The sequence below is a fragment of the Globicephala melas genome, chromosome 6, assembly GCF_963455315.2.
Source record: "Globicephala melas chromosome 6, mGloMel1.2, whole genome shotgun sequence".
Lineage (NCBI taxonomy): Eukaryota > Metazoa > Chordata > Mammalia > Artiodactyla > Delphinidae > Globicephala > Globicephala melas.
In genome coordinates this window covers 90,658,032-90,671,997 of record NC_083319.1, presented here as the reverse complement: position 1 = coordinate 90,671,997, position 13,966 = coordinate 90,658,032, and the positions used below count along the sequence as shown (strand labels likewise).

Below are 13,966 nucleotides of genomic sequence, written 5' to 3'. Positions count from 1 at the left end.
AGTGCGTGCTAGACCTTGAGAAGACTTAGCAGCTAGGGAGAAGCTCTCCCACTTTCACTCGCTTTTCTCAGATCAGGCAGGCAGCCCATCTCACCCCAAAGCTATGGACACCACACCTCCTTCCCAGGCTATCGTTTTCCGTTCTGCCCCTGTTGTCCCTTTCCATTCTGCCCCTCTTTTCCCCAGCACCCCATTTACGGCTTCGGGTGTCATCGGTGCTGCAGCAGGCAGCACCTCTGACCCCGAAGCTATGGACACCACACCTCCTTCCCAGGCTATCGTTTTCCGTTCTGCCCCTGTTGTCCCTTTCCATTCTGCCCCCCTTTTCCCCAGCACCCCATTTACGGCTTCGGGTGTCATCGGTGCTGCAGCAGGCAGCACCTCTGACCCCGAAGCTATGGACACCACATCTCCTCCCTAGGCTATCTTTCTCCGTTCTTCCCCTCTTTTCCCTTTCCATTCTGCCCCTGTTTTCCCCAGCCCGCCCCCACCCCCCATTTACGGCTTAGGCCGGCATCGGTGCTTCAGCAGGCAGCAGCTCTGACACCAAACCTATGGACACCACACCTCCTTCCCAGCGCTGTCATTTTCCAGTCTGCCCTGTCTCCACGTAGAACCGCTACCTATTTCACACGGCTGTTCCTAGTTCTGGGAACACACCACTCACTGGTAGCAATGCCTCAGCCCATGCCTCGACTCATTTACCTGCAACGCTGGCCAACAGATAGACCAACACTTCAAAGTTATGACAGAACGTTGAGTAAGTTATACGCTTGGAATTGCATTTATTATTATTAACAAGCACAACTGTAGTGCTTAGACTATAACAAGTAATCTTCTAAGTGCTTAGCAAATATTAACTCACTTAATCCTCATAATGGCAACCCTATAGGTAGGTAATGTTCATAATATTCACCTGTTTTGGGGGAAACTGAGGCCCAGAGGGGTTGAATAGCTTGTCTAATGCCACACAGTAAGTAGCGGGCAGAAACCCAGGATGAAAACCAGACCGTCGAGACTTTCATCACTTTGCTGTGTCACCTTAATAGATGTTGTGGTTAGGGAAGGGACTAAACTGACAAGACTCTGAACTTGAGAAGGGAGAAATTAGAAAGTGACTGATCCTAGAAACTAGAGAGGAAAGTTGGAGAGGCACCAAGCTGGAGTCCACGTAGCAGAGAAGCAGACAGGATTCTAGACCACGCAGAGTGTTAAAGGCCAACAGTTTGTTTTCTATTCTCAAAACAATGTTTTTGAGCCATGTTTATGAGCAATGTCCCAACTTGCTTTTAAGGTTTCTTGTGTGAAGAATGGATTGGAAGGAAACAAGATATATGGACACTGGTTAGGACCTCACTGCAACAGACAGGCAAGTTCGGTATTAGGATGTTGAGGAAGAGTTGACAGATTCAGAAGAAATTCAGGAGATAAACTGAAGCGGGCTTAATGGGGTATGAGATGGAGGAAAGGAAGGTCTTAGGGAATTAAAGGGTTTACTACACGTATGAGCAAAGCCTCAAAATTAATCCTTTGAACGTACAGAGGTAGAGCTCTCAAAGGACACCGGTTAGGAAGCAACTGTACGCCCTTTATAATTCCAAGAGACAACACAGATCAACTGTTGCGATGGAAAATTCGGCGGTACCGGTGCCTTTTTTCACTCAAACTTAGTTCCAGTGACTATTACTCACATTTTCTGTGCCTAAACAACACAGCTTGAGGAACTGAAGGGGATTCCATCCTGGTAATTAAGGAGGGTCCCCAACACTGACAGTCCCATCTTAAAAAGCAGTCCCCCTGCATTTTACCCGAGGAGCAATGGCCAGAGCCTCCCTTTTAAAACGATGGGGAGAAACCAGAACATCACACTGTCCCTTTCAGCTACTGTGAACTGAGCCGCGAGACGACCGGTACCCCCTAGCACAGCACGGACGGGCCAGCGCGCGGGGGCCACTGTGACAGGCGACAGCACAAGAGACGAAGCCCAGGCCCAGGGGCTCTGAGCTCCACCGGCAACGCCCAGGGGCCAAGGCGTATTACCTTTCCGGGATGTGCTTCCGCCCTTCCTCGTGGCCGACGAACTGGCTCATGTCACCCCCAAGATACCGCCCACCCAACGCCAGGACTGCCAAAGTCGCCAACCCGGCGTCCCCGGTGCCAGCACAAGGCCACGAACCACAGGCGCCTAGGCACAAGCCCACGCAGCTCGCGGACCTCCTCCTACCGCGCATGCGCCACCGCGGGGCGTCTCGAGATGACTCTCAGCACGCAGGCGGATTAACGCGCTTGACTGGTAAAGAGGATTCTGATGCCTGCAATTTCCCTCCTTAGCCGGAGGCTGGGAGCACACGTCCATTAGTTCGTGTGTGTACCCTTCAGAATTCCAATCATACGGGACATGGAAAGTTGTCCGACTCTCCCAGTTCCTTGTGTGGTTCTTCCAGATATTGCCCAAGTGCTTACATTCACACTTGTATCTTGTATGTAAGTATTTGTACGTAACAGGTATCCTGTAGTTTACAGAAGAGCAGCACACTATACACATACTATATACATAGTCTACAATGTGTCTTGGATAGTGATGCTGTTATCTTTCTAAAATATAAACTTGGCTGGATTGCTCTGTTGCTTGAACATCTTCACTTAGCACAGAATACAGCCCAGGTTGTTAGCATAGCATTGAGAACTCTTTATAAACAAGTATCAGTCTGTCTCTCCAACTGAATTAGAAGTTCAAACTATGACTTCCAAGGACCTACATCATCCACCTCCCTCCTTTGCCCTGCCAGCCTCCCCTGATCTCATTCTCTACTGCCCTGCCCTCACTCACTTTCCCCTGTCCAGCCACACTGGCTTCCTTACTATTCCTCAAACATGCCAAGCACAGTCGTGCCTCAGGGACTTTGCACCTACTATTCCTTCTGCTTCAGAACACACCCTCCCACCCCATCTCCACTCTCCCAGAACACACCCTCCCACCCCATCTCCACTCTCCCAGAACATACCCTCCCACCCCATCTCCACTCTCCCAGATAGCCAATGGCTTGTTTCTCACTTCAAGGCTCTGCTCAATCGACATCTTAATAGAGGGGACTTCCCTGATCACCTACCACATTCCCTCACCTCTTCATCTTCTTTTGTTATTCTCCAAAGCATTTACCACCGCTTGACACTCCATATATTGACTTATTTATTCATCTCTCTCCCCCACTAGAATGGAAAGTACGTAAGGGCAAGAACTTTGTTCTCTTCCTACTTCCTAGAACAGTGCCTTCAATTTAGAAGGTGTTATACAAATATTTGCTGAAAATCAATGTATGACTTCTTTGCCCTTTCACACTACCCTCTAGTCACACCAGAGGCTGCCCCTCCAGAGCACAAGTTCAAGCCCTGTGCCTTCTGTACCTGTCCCCAATACCTGGGCTGTCCTTTCCTCATTCCGGCAAAATCCTCTTCCCCCAAGCCCAGCTCAAACGCTGTCTCCTCAGTCAGGCCTTCGTCAGTTTCTCCTCTATATTCCTGCTGCACTTGATTCTTTTATCATAATTAACCCACTTATACTCACTACATGTTTCTCTTCCTAGATAACTGTAAGTTGCTACTGAACAAAGACTTCTACTCACCTCTGTATCCCCGTGCCCTAACAACAAACCTATAAGGCTCTCGGTGTTTACTGAAACAATTTATTTTCTGAGTCTCTACCAATCCTAGGGAGTGCATAGTATAGTCTCCTCCTCATTATCAGTGAGCCTGGCACCTGTGGGAGGGCCTTACAGCAGAGGAGAGTCACCAATGGATCATAACTAAGGTCCTGAGACTGCAATGGCAGACAGCATGGTGAAGTTAGCCCACTGCATGCAGAAGACCCACAGAGGAGTCAGCATATGCAATGGACTACACTTGGTATAACATGTGAACAATCAAGGTTTACAAACGTGTTCTCATGCACTTGTAAGGATCTTCTAGCCCACGCGGAACAGACAGAACACACACAAAGGAGCCTGGAGGAAGTGAGTAGGCCGGCAGCTGCGCCCTAACATCTTAAGAGGGAACATTTCTGTGACTACAGTTTAAACAAATCAGATAATTTGCCTCCTTTCTAGACACCCTGGTTATCACAGGACAGGCCAAGCCTCTCAAGTTTTAAAGCTAAAGTACACGGAAGATCTGTGAAGAGGGCTTAGGATATTTAAGAGCTAGTACCTGCATTAAGCAACCAGGTTATAGAATGAAAATTTATCTTGAAATGCCTGTCTCTCCCTCTCTCTCTCGCCTCCTATCCCCTATCTTCCCACCTCCATTCTATTCCTTCTCCCCTACTCCCTGTTTTATGTATATACGTGCATCATTTTATATATACACGGAATATTTACTGTCTGTTACGTTTATTTAATAAAGTGCACACTCCTCAGGCTAAATTTAGAAAGAGGACAAAATGAACACTTTCGCATGGGCGTCAGTGGTGTTCCAAAGACAAAAGATTCCTCAGCCTTAAAACATGGCAAACACCACGTTCCTTCTGATAGTTAGATGCTAGAAAAAGGCAAGTGGATCCTTAAAATTCACACGCTATTAAGACCTACTATCAACAGAGTAGATCTTAAAGCGGAAACAAGAAAACACCAGCCTTTTAAGTTCTTCCTGTCTGAAGATAAGAATAAGAGGTGGTAGTGTTCTTCCTCACTTGCACCGAAGTGTAAAAGCGGCAAAAATATCTTCAACACATATATGATGAGGAAGCCGCTCTTCTGGTCCACTCTGTTTTGTTTTGCTTCTAGGGATCTGTCTCACTCGGAACCTTTGCTTTTTGTTTTCTCTTTTATGTACGCTAAGAACCCGAGAGTCTTAACCTTTTCTTCCACCTCTCAACCAATAAATAGGACACAAGAACATTTTTATGTTTTTATGTATTTTCCATTCAAATTTTTAAAAAAGAGATAAGTAAGCTAGCTCAGTTCATATTTCTCACAAAAATCACTTTCCAAACTAAACTAAATTGTTTGTGACCATAAACAGGAAAAAACACCGTACTCTATTAGCACCATCTGACATTTCCACCTTAATGTTACCAAACACAACTTGACACTAATGTCAGAACTATTAAAAATGTTAAAAACCCCCAAGCCCACTCAAAATGCATACCAAAGTTCAGGTAAAGGAAAAACAAAAACAAAAACAAAAGCAACTCACCGTTATCTTTATGTTCTTTCAGAAACCCATTAACAACACACTGGAATTTAAAACTAGCGTCGTCATCTGACACCTGATGCCCAATTGTACAACTTTTTAAATAAGGAATAGTTTCTGGTAAGTCCTATAAGGCAAAACCATGAAAATATGTATTATTTCCTTTGTAGGGAAAGAATAAAAAATTAATTAGAGAAGGCAGACTATAAACCAGGAGAGTACATTAAACTTTGTATGTCAGTCATTCTGATGAGAGCCATTTTTTCCAAAGCTGCTTTAACCAGTAATTATCACTTGATTTTCATTAAAACTGCAGAACGGACAGTTACCAGGCATGCAAAAAGGAAAAGCAAATCTATGTGAATGAATGCACATGTAACTCAAAATGATATAAAGAGTTCTACCTACACTTATGTTCTATCTTACATTTCAAGGGCCATAAAGCGGCTGTGATTTAAGGAGAGTAGTAGAACAGAGTCAGAAGAACTTGGATTCGAATTAGGAAATAGAGGCAATTTCAGGCATTGTTGAGAACTGGTATTCTTGAGGTGGGAGAAAGTAGACTATCAATAGAAGACAGAAAAGGATAAGTGAAAATTCTCTAGTTCTGAATTTAAATGGAAAGTAGCAGCAGGAACCTATGACATATTTTAAAAATATTAAAAACAAACATACATATTTCCTAGCTCTGACCACTGAAAAAGTCTAGAAACAACTGATGTCATGTCAAAAGGACTCACGAGTCACCGAGAAGCTCCAACTGGCCAAAGACAGGGCCTCAGTTAGAATAATAACTGTAACGGAGTCCACGGTGATAGGAATAAATAAAATTTTACAAAACTGCTCACCACTGGAGGATATTTGTGAATCAACTCATTATTCTGAAAACTGTTAAATAAAAGAAGAGAATCATGCCTCTACAACTGGGCAACCAAACAGTTGATGAGGGGAATCTTCTCCTCGTACAAATATACCCAGCTAATAAGTGAAAAAAAGAACAACAGAATTCACCATTCTTTGAAGCCTCAACTGAATTAATGGATGTAGCTATGAATCATCAGTGACTGCTAATACCACAGAAAGACACAATTATATATGTCTCCATGGAAGAACACATCATCACCTATGAAACTGTCTCGCCAAAACAAAACATGCAAGCTTCATTCGGATCAACTACCAATTTACAGGAAATAAAAGGAATGAAGAATATGTTACCAACACATGGAATGTAATCATCGACATCTAGATGGGAAAGATTACCTGGTTTCTTTAAAAACAAAATTCAAGGAGGAAAAAAAAGTGAGAGAGACATGGAGGGAGAACCTATAGATTAAACAAGACTTCAGAGACCTAACAATCCACGGCAAAGTGTGGACCTTACTGGGATCTAATTCAAAATTCTTATAAACAATTTTTTATGACGTTTAGGAGACAACTGCAAATTTGAGCACTCCCTGGGTATTTAATATTAAAAAATGATATTAAGGAATAAAAGTCCTATATTTTAAATGCACGTACCAAAAACGTACAGGTGTAATTACATGCTGTCTCGGAGCTGCTTCAAGATAATATGGAATGGGGTGAAACAGGTGGGGGTACAGATAAAACATGACAGCCATCAGTTGGTAAATAAGAAAGCTGGATGAGTTCATGGGTATACAAGGAACACTCACAGTATTTTTATACTTTTGTATATGCTTAAAATTTGTGATAATTGTTTAAAAACAAGACGACACTGTAGAAAACAGTTTGGCACTTTCTCAAAGGTTAAGTGTAGAGCTACCGTATGATCCAACAACTCTGCTACTACCTACGCTGCACATCTAACAGAACTGAAAGCAGGGATTTGAACAAATATCTGTACACCAATGATCATAGCAGCATGATTCACAATACCTACAAGGTGGAAAACAACCAAGTGTCAATCAACCGTTGAATAACAAACTATGGTCTATATACACACAATGCGATCTTCTAAGCCAAAAAAGAAACGGCATTTCATTACGTGCTATAACATGGATAAACCTTGAAAACATGATGTTTAGTGCAATAAGCCAGACACAGAAGGACAAATACTGCAGATTCCACTTACACGAGGTACCTAGAATAGGCCAATTCACAGAGACAGAAAATAGAATAGAGGTTACCAAGGGTTGGTGGGAGGGAAAATGGGGTTGTTACTGTTTGATGGTTACAGAGTTTTTGTCGAGGATGATGAAAAAGTTTTGGTTATAGACAGCGGTGATGGTTACACAACACTGTAACTGTACTTAATGCCACTGAACTGCATATTTATAAATGGTTAAAATAAATATGATTTCTCTATATTTTACCACAATAAAAAAAAGGAATAACAGAGCTGAAATTTCAATTCTTCCTTTTCCGAGAGTCAGTTTCATCGTCTGTAAAATTAGTAATTGTAGTTGTCTATCCTCTGAGCTTAGTGCAGGGTAAGCACTCAGTAGGAGATAGCAGTACTACTTCCACTTCAAGAGCAAAGGATTGCTGTGAAGATTAACTAAGTCAATGGATTTGAAAGAACTTTCTAAATGGCAAACTGCTCTACAAATATTAAAAGACATTAGGTGTTACTGTCTCCCAAGGCCATGGAACAGGTCAGAAGAAGGATAATTCTTTTGCACTGGAATGTCCTACATGGGCCAAGAGAATATATGGGTTTCTGTACTATATCAGAAGGCATTAGGAAAAGGAAGCATAAAACTTAGAGAACAATTGTCTTTTACAGTGATGCTTAAACACGCTCAAGCAACTGCTTAAAGTAAGTGCTAAAGACATAATGGACATACCTTTCCTTTTAGGATACTACTGTAACTACTAAAAGTGTACTTCATTTTCAAAATATAGAACATGGAAGCTTATAGAATTTCTTAAGCATATCTAGAGCCTACTGCCAAATACTATAGTTCAATTCATATCTTTAATCTCATTTTGAAACAGCAATTACAAATGTGTATTTAAGGAAACCACTAGCTTCCCTTTTTGAACCCACGAGAGAAGGCCAGGAGTCACCTTAGCATAAGATGATAATTACTGAACTACCATGAATTATTACAGTATCAGAAAGAAGGTCATTTTCAATTACGGCTTCCATTTACCTCTGGCTTGTAACAGCGGCGAGTATTTGTTAAGTCAATAATCAGCCCAAGTTCTTCATTCTGTCCTTGGATTTTGTTAAGAGATCCAAGGGGGAGAAACGTTCTTCTGGAGCAAGATTCTTTTCAAAACTCTGTCAGAAAGAATAAAATAAGGAAGAACATATGTTTAAAATCCTTTACTACATTATCCATTTATTCAAACCCTGTGATGCTAACATATGAGATTCAAAGTAAAGTTTCCTCCTCTGGAGTTTACAAGCGATATTACAATCCTTTCTTCCAGAGAGATTAGACGGAAGAAAATAAGCTCACTTCTATATAGTTATTTCTGTGTTTGTTTATTTCATGTTGGTCTCCTAACCTGACTCTAAACTCCCAGAAGGCAGGGACCACATCCATTTTGCCTACCACTGTATTGCCAGCTCCAAGCAGAGTGCCTGAAAATAGACACAGAAATAAATACTTCTTGAATATCTACATATAGGAAGGATGGCTTTCACTGCTAAATATTCTTTCATGTATTTGGCTTATACATGTACCCTGTTCCATTGATCTCTTTGGTTATTCAAGTGTCAGCAACACACACTTTTTTTAAAATTAGTAGACTCGTTTTAGAGCAGTTTGAGATTCACAGCAAAACTGAGCAAAATGTACACAGTTCCCACTTACACCCTCTCTCCTTCACCCCACACAGCCTTCCCCATTATCAACATGCCATACCAGTGTGCTTCATTTGTTAAAATTCATGAACCAACACTGACACATCATTACCAATCAAAGTCCATAGTTTATTGCATTCATGGTACAAGTAACTGACTATTTCTTTATTTCTAGTATAGTCATCCCCAAACATTTACATACTGAGATACATATTACTTTCTTATAAATTACTTTATTCTTTATTTATAGTTAGGGCATTGCATTGTTTTTTTTGTTTTTTAATTAAGTACAAAAGTTGGTTGTATTTGTCTATGAATCCCATTTCTGGATAGTAAAAGAGGTATTAAAAAGTATTTGCTATAAAAAGGGAAAATGGAGTACGACAGGGTTGAGAGCCAGGGCTCTATATGGTGAATTCAGATTTCTGGAAGAATACGGTATTAACTTTTGCTCACCTTTTTTAAAGGAACTTTGAAAGCAGTGAAACGAGTCCCAGGCATCCGCCGTTCAACTGGGAGATAGTCTTTCCACCTGTTAATATATTTTTTGTTAGGCAAATTTTATGTTAGGCTGTTTCCCTGCATAGGATGAATGCGCCTTGAAAATGGAAATCATATCCCTCTACATCGGCTCCCAGGTGGTCCCAGCGTCCCGACCCCGACCCCGGCCGCGACACACTTTCCACAAACTGACACACACGGAGCCCGCGCGAGGGCCGGGTCGCGCGGGCCTCCCCGCCGGGTCGCCTGGAGGCCGGTCCCCCGCAAGCCGAGCGCACGAAAGGGCGCCCCAAAGGCGCCGGCCCAAGGCGCCCGCTGCGCTTTCCCTTCGGAAGGTGGGCTGCGGGGCCCAAGCGTAAACCCTGACACTGTGGGACTCGAGGGACATTGTTCCAGCTAATGATTAAGAACTCTCCAGACAATAGGGGCTGCTTAGACAATGGGTGAATTTCCAGGATGTCCGGCCCCCTTCCGAGAAGGAGGGAGATAACAAAATGTAAAAAAGGTGTCTGTCAAAGACCAATCAGGCAGCTGGGGAGAAGGAGGGAGATAACAAAATGTAAAAAAGGTGTCTGTCAAAGACCAATCAGGCAGCTGGGGACAAGTTCCCTCTCTGGTCCGAGCCTAAGCCGGGACCAATCAGCAGGAGAACACAACCAAATCTATAATTTACATACGGGGAAGTGGGAACCTATAAAACTGATATATTCGCGCCCAAAAGGGTTCCTTCTTCGACCTCCTGCGTGAGGACCAAGGAACCCCGGTGCACCGGCCTTCAATAAACCTCTTGCGTTTTGCATCGACTTCCGACTCTTGTTGTTTCCTGGGCGAGTCGAAACTCCTAGGAGACCGCGCAGGTCTAACATTTGGGGGCTCGTCCGGGATTCCACTCGCCCCGGACCACAAGAACATCGGGAGTTGGAGGTACCAGGTAAGCTCGAGCTTGATTGTCTGTTTGTCCCTTGTTCTTTGTGGGCCATTATCGGAGGAAAGCCGTAAGAATCGGCTTATTATGGAATCTGTATCGGACCTCTGGCTAGGCAGACGTGCTAATAGCCGGCGTCCATGAGCCCTAGGGGACGCCCTGGTGGCTCATCTGGAAGGAGAAGCAAACTCTGTCTCCCCTTCACTCGGTTTCGGCAGTTCCCTTGGTGGTAACTGCCATCTGAAGAAGTTTCGGTTTTGAAGCGAGCTCGCGGTGGCCCATACGTATATGTGTTTCGTGGAGTTTTAACTGTTTCTGTATTGTGGTCTATTCTTCTTCTCTGACGGACGACAATGGGACAAACTATGACGACTCCTCTTTCCCTTACCCTAAGCTATTGGACCGAAGTTCGGGCCAGAGCCCATAATTTTTCGGTAGAGGTAAAGAAAGGAAAGTGGCAGACTTTGTGTGCCTCTGAATGGCCAACATTTCAGATAGGATGGCCCCCCGAAGGATCCTTTTTATTAGACAAGATTAAGCTGCTGAAGTCTAAGATATTTAATATAGATCCCCACGGACATCCAGACCAAGTACCATATGTCTTGGTCTGGGAAGATTTAATTCTCTCCCCACCTCCGTGGGTCCGGCCCTTTGTTTCCTCAACAGGTACGTCCGCGCATACATCAGCAGCGTCGGAGATATTAGCCTTAAAGAAAAACCCCAACACGGAGAAGCTACCCGACGCCCCGGATCTACCGAAGGCGATTTATCCTGACCCGCAGTCCGATTTGCTTCTTTTGGATTCCCCACCCCCTTATCCTCCGGCCCCGAATCCCCTACCACCTAGAGGACCCCCAGCTCCACTGCCCTCGGCACCAAGGGAACCATCCATGATGGAAGAAGAAAGGGGTCCCTCAGTGGGCACTAGGAGCCGGAGGGCTATCTCCCCGGACTCCACTGCCCTACCTCTTAGAGAATATGGCCCCCCCGATGGCCAAGGGAATAGACCTCTCCAATATTGGCCCTTTTCCTCTGCAGATCTTTATAATTGGAAAATGCATAACCCAACTTTTTCCGAAAATCCACAGGCCCTTACCGCTTTAATAGAATCTCTTGTTTTCTCCCACCAGCCCACATGAGAAGATTGTCAGCAGCTGCTCCAGACTCTCCTAACGACTGAGGAGAGGCAACGGGTTCTTTTGGAAGCCAGAAAAAATGTATTAGGCGCCAATGGGCAACCTACCCAGCTGCCTAACGAGATTGATGCTGGTTTCCCACTCGTCAGGCCAAACTGGGATTTCAATGCCCCGGAAGGTAGGGAGCGCCTGAAAATGTATCGCCAGGCTCTGGTGGCGGGTCTCCATGGAGCGGCCAGACGGCCCACTAATTTGGCTAAGGTAAGGGAAGTAACTCAGGGGCCCCAGGAATCGCTGTGTTCCTGGAACGTTTAATGGAAGCCTTTAGACGCTTTACCCCTTATGATCCAACTTCGGAGGGACATAGGGCTACTATAGCAATGGCTTTCATAGATCAAGCGGCCCCTGATATTAAGAAGAAATTACAAAGGCTAGATGGCTTGCAGGGATTTTCGCTTCAGGACTTAGTAAAAGAGGCAGATAAAGTATATAACAAAAGAGAAACAGAGGAAGAGAAGGAAGAAAGAAAGCAGAAAGAGCAGGAAGCCCGTGAAATAAGACGGGATAAGAGACAGGAGAGGAATTTAAGTAAGATACTGGCCACTGTGGTTGGAGGAAGAAATATAGGGGATAGAAGTAGGCAGGAAGGGCGAACGGCAGACAGAAGGCAGCCATTAGACAAGGACCAATGTGCCTACTGTAAAGAAAAAGGACATTGGGCGAGAGAATGCCCTAAGAAAAAGAATGGAGGAAGGCCAACCAAAAACAAAATCTTAACATTGAAAGAAGACTAGGAAAGTCAGGGCTCGAACCCTCTCCCCGAGCCCCGGGTAACTCTTAAAGTGGAGGGGGAACCTGTTCAATTTTTGGTAGATACCGGAGCCCAGCACTCCGTCCTTCTCCACTCAAAAGGTCCTATCTCAGCTAAAAGGTCATGGGTACAAGGAGCCACTGGGAATAAACAATATTCATGGACCACACGAAGGACAGTAGATCTTGGGATTGGACGAGTAACCCATTCATTTTTGATTATTCCGGAATGCCCCTATCCTTTGCTGGGAAGAGATTTACTCTCCAAAGTAGGGGCTCAAATCCACTTTCAGCCAGAAGGTCCCACCATAACTGATAATAAGGGAAGGTTACTTCAAATATTGACTATGAAATTAGAAGATGAATATAAATTATACGAGCAGCCTTCATCCTCACGAGTTAATGTTACTAATTGGGTAACTCGGTTCCCTCAAGCCTGGGCAGAAACTGCCGGAATGGGGATGGCCAAAAATCGGCCCCCGGTGCTAGTGGAACTCAAGGCAACTGCCACCCCAATAACAGTCCGTCAATACCCCATGAGTAGAGAAGCCAAAGACGGTATCCGTCCCCATATACAGAGGCTACTAGACTTGGGCATCTTAATAAGATGTCAATCAGCATGGAACACCCCTCTCCTGCAGGTAAAGAAACCAGGAACAAATGATTATCGGCCGGTGCAGGATCTACGAGAGGTAAACAAACGGGTGGCAGACCTCCACCCCACAGTTCCAAACCCTTACAACCTCCTGAGCACTCTTCCACCTCAACATACGTGGTATACTGTTTTGGACCTTAAAGATGTTTTTTTCTGTTTAAGACTCTCTCCCCTGAGCCAACCCTACTTTGCCTTCGAATGGAAAGATCCAACATCGGGAATGTCTGGTCAGCTGACATGGACACGGCTACCTCAGGGATTTAAGAACTCCCCGACCATCTTTGATGAAGCCCTCCATCAGGATTTGGCATTATATAGAGAATCAAATCCCCAGGTAACATTACTCCAATACGTTGATGATATTTTATTAGCTGCTGAGACCCAAGAAGATTGTATCAAGGGTACTGAAAAACTGTTAACGGAACTTGGAACCCTGGGATATAGAGCCTCAGCCAAGAAAGCACAAATATGCCAACAACAGGTCAGTTACCTGGGGTATCTATTAAAAGGGGGGCAAAGATGGCTCACGGAGAGCAGAAAGGATACGGTGGCCCAAATTCCGGCTCCCAAAAACGCCAGGCAGGTTAGAGAATTTTTGGGGACGGCCGGATTCTGTAGACTACGGATTCCAGGGTTTGCTGAGCTGGCAGCCCCATTGTACCCCCTAACCAAAAACAGCACTCCTTTCATTTGGGGCGATAAGGAACAACGGGCTTTTGACCAAATCAAACGAGCTTTACTTTCAGCTCCAGCCCTAGGACTGCCAGATGTAACCAAACCTTTTCATTTATATGTGGCCGAAAATAAGGGCATTGCAAAAGGAGTATTGACTCAGAAATTGGGTCCCTGGAATCGCCCAGTTGCTTATTTGTCAAAAAAATTGGACCCTGTGGCATCAGGATGGCCCACCTGTTTAAAGATAATCGCTGCAGTGGCCGTTCTAGTCAAAGATGCTGACAAACTAACTTTAGGACAAA

At 44.3% G+C, this 13,966-nt stretch overlaps 1 protein-coding gene across 12 annotated transcripts in view; it reads right to left on the bottom strand.

Moving 5' to 3' along the window:
* LOC138842729 (uncharacterized) overlaps nt 1–13,966 on the bottom strand; it is a 45,815-nt gene that overhangs the window by 11,289 nt on the left and 20,560 nt on the right. For 9 of the 12 annotated variants that reach the window (XR_011377553.1, XM_070045798.1, XM_070045794.1 and 6 more), the window contains 3 exons: nt 9,419–9,494; nt 8,304–8,434; nt 5,191–5,314 (listed from right to left, as the gene is read on the bottom strand). The gene's annotated coding sequence lies outside the window, so the exon portion shown is untranslated. Of the gene's footprint in view, nt 1–5,190; nt 6,818–8,303; nt 8,435–9,418; nt 9,495–13,966 lie in introns of those variants that run through there. The other 3 variants (XM_070045796.1, XM_070045802.1, XM_070045803.1) reach the window with 2 other exon arrangements.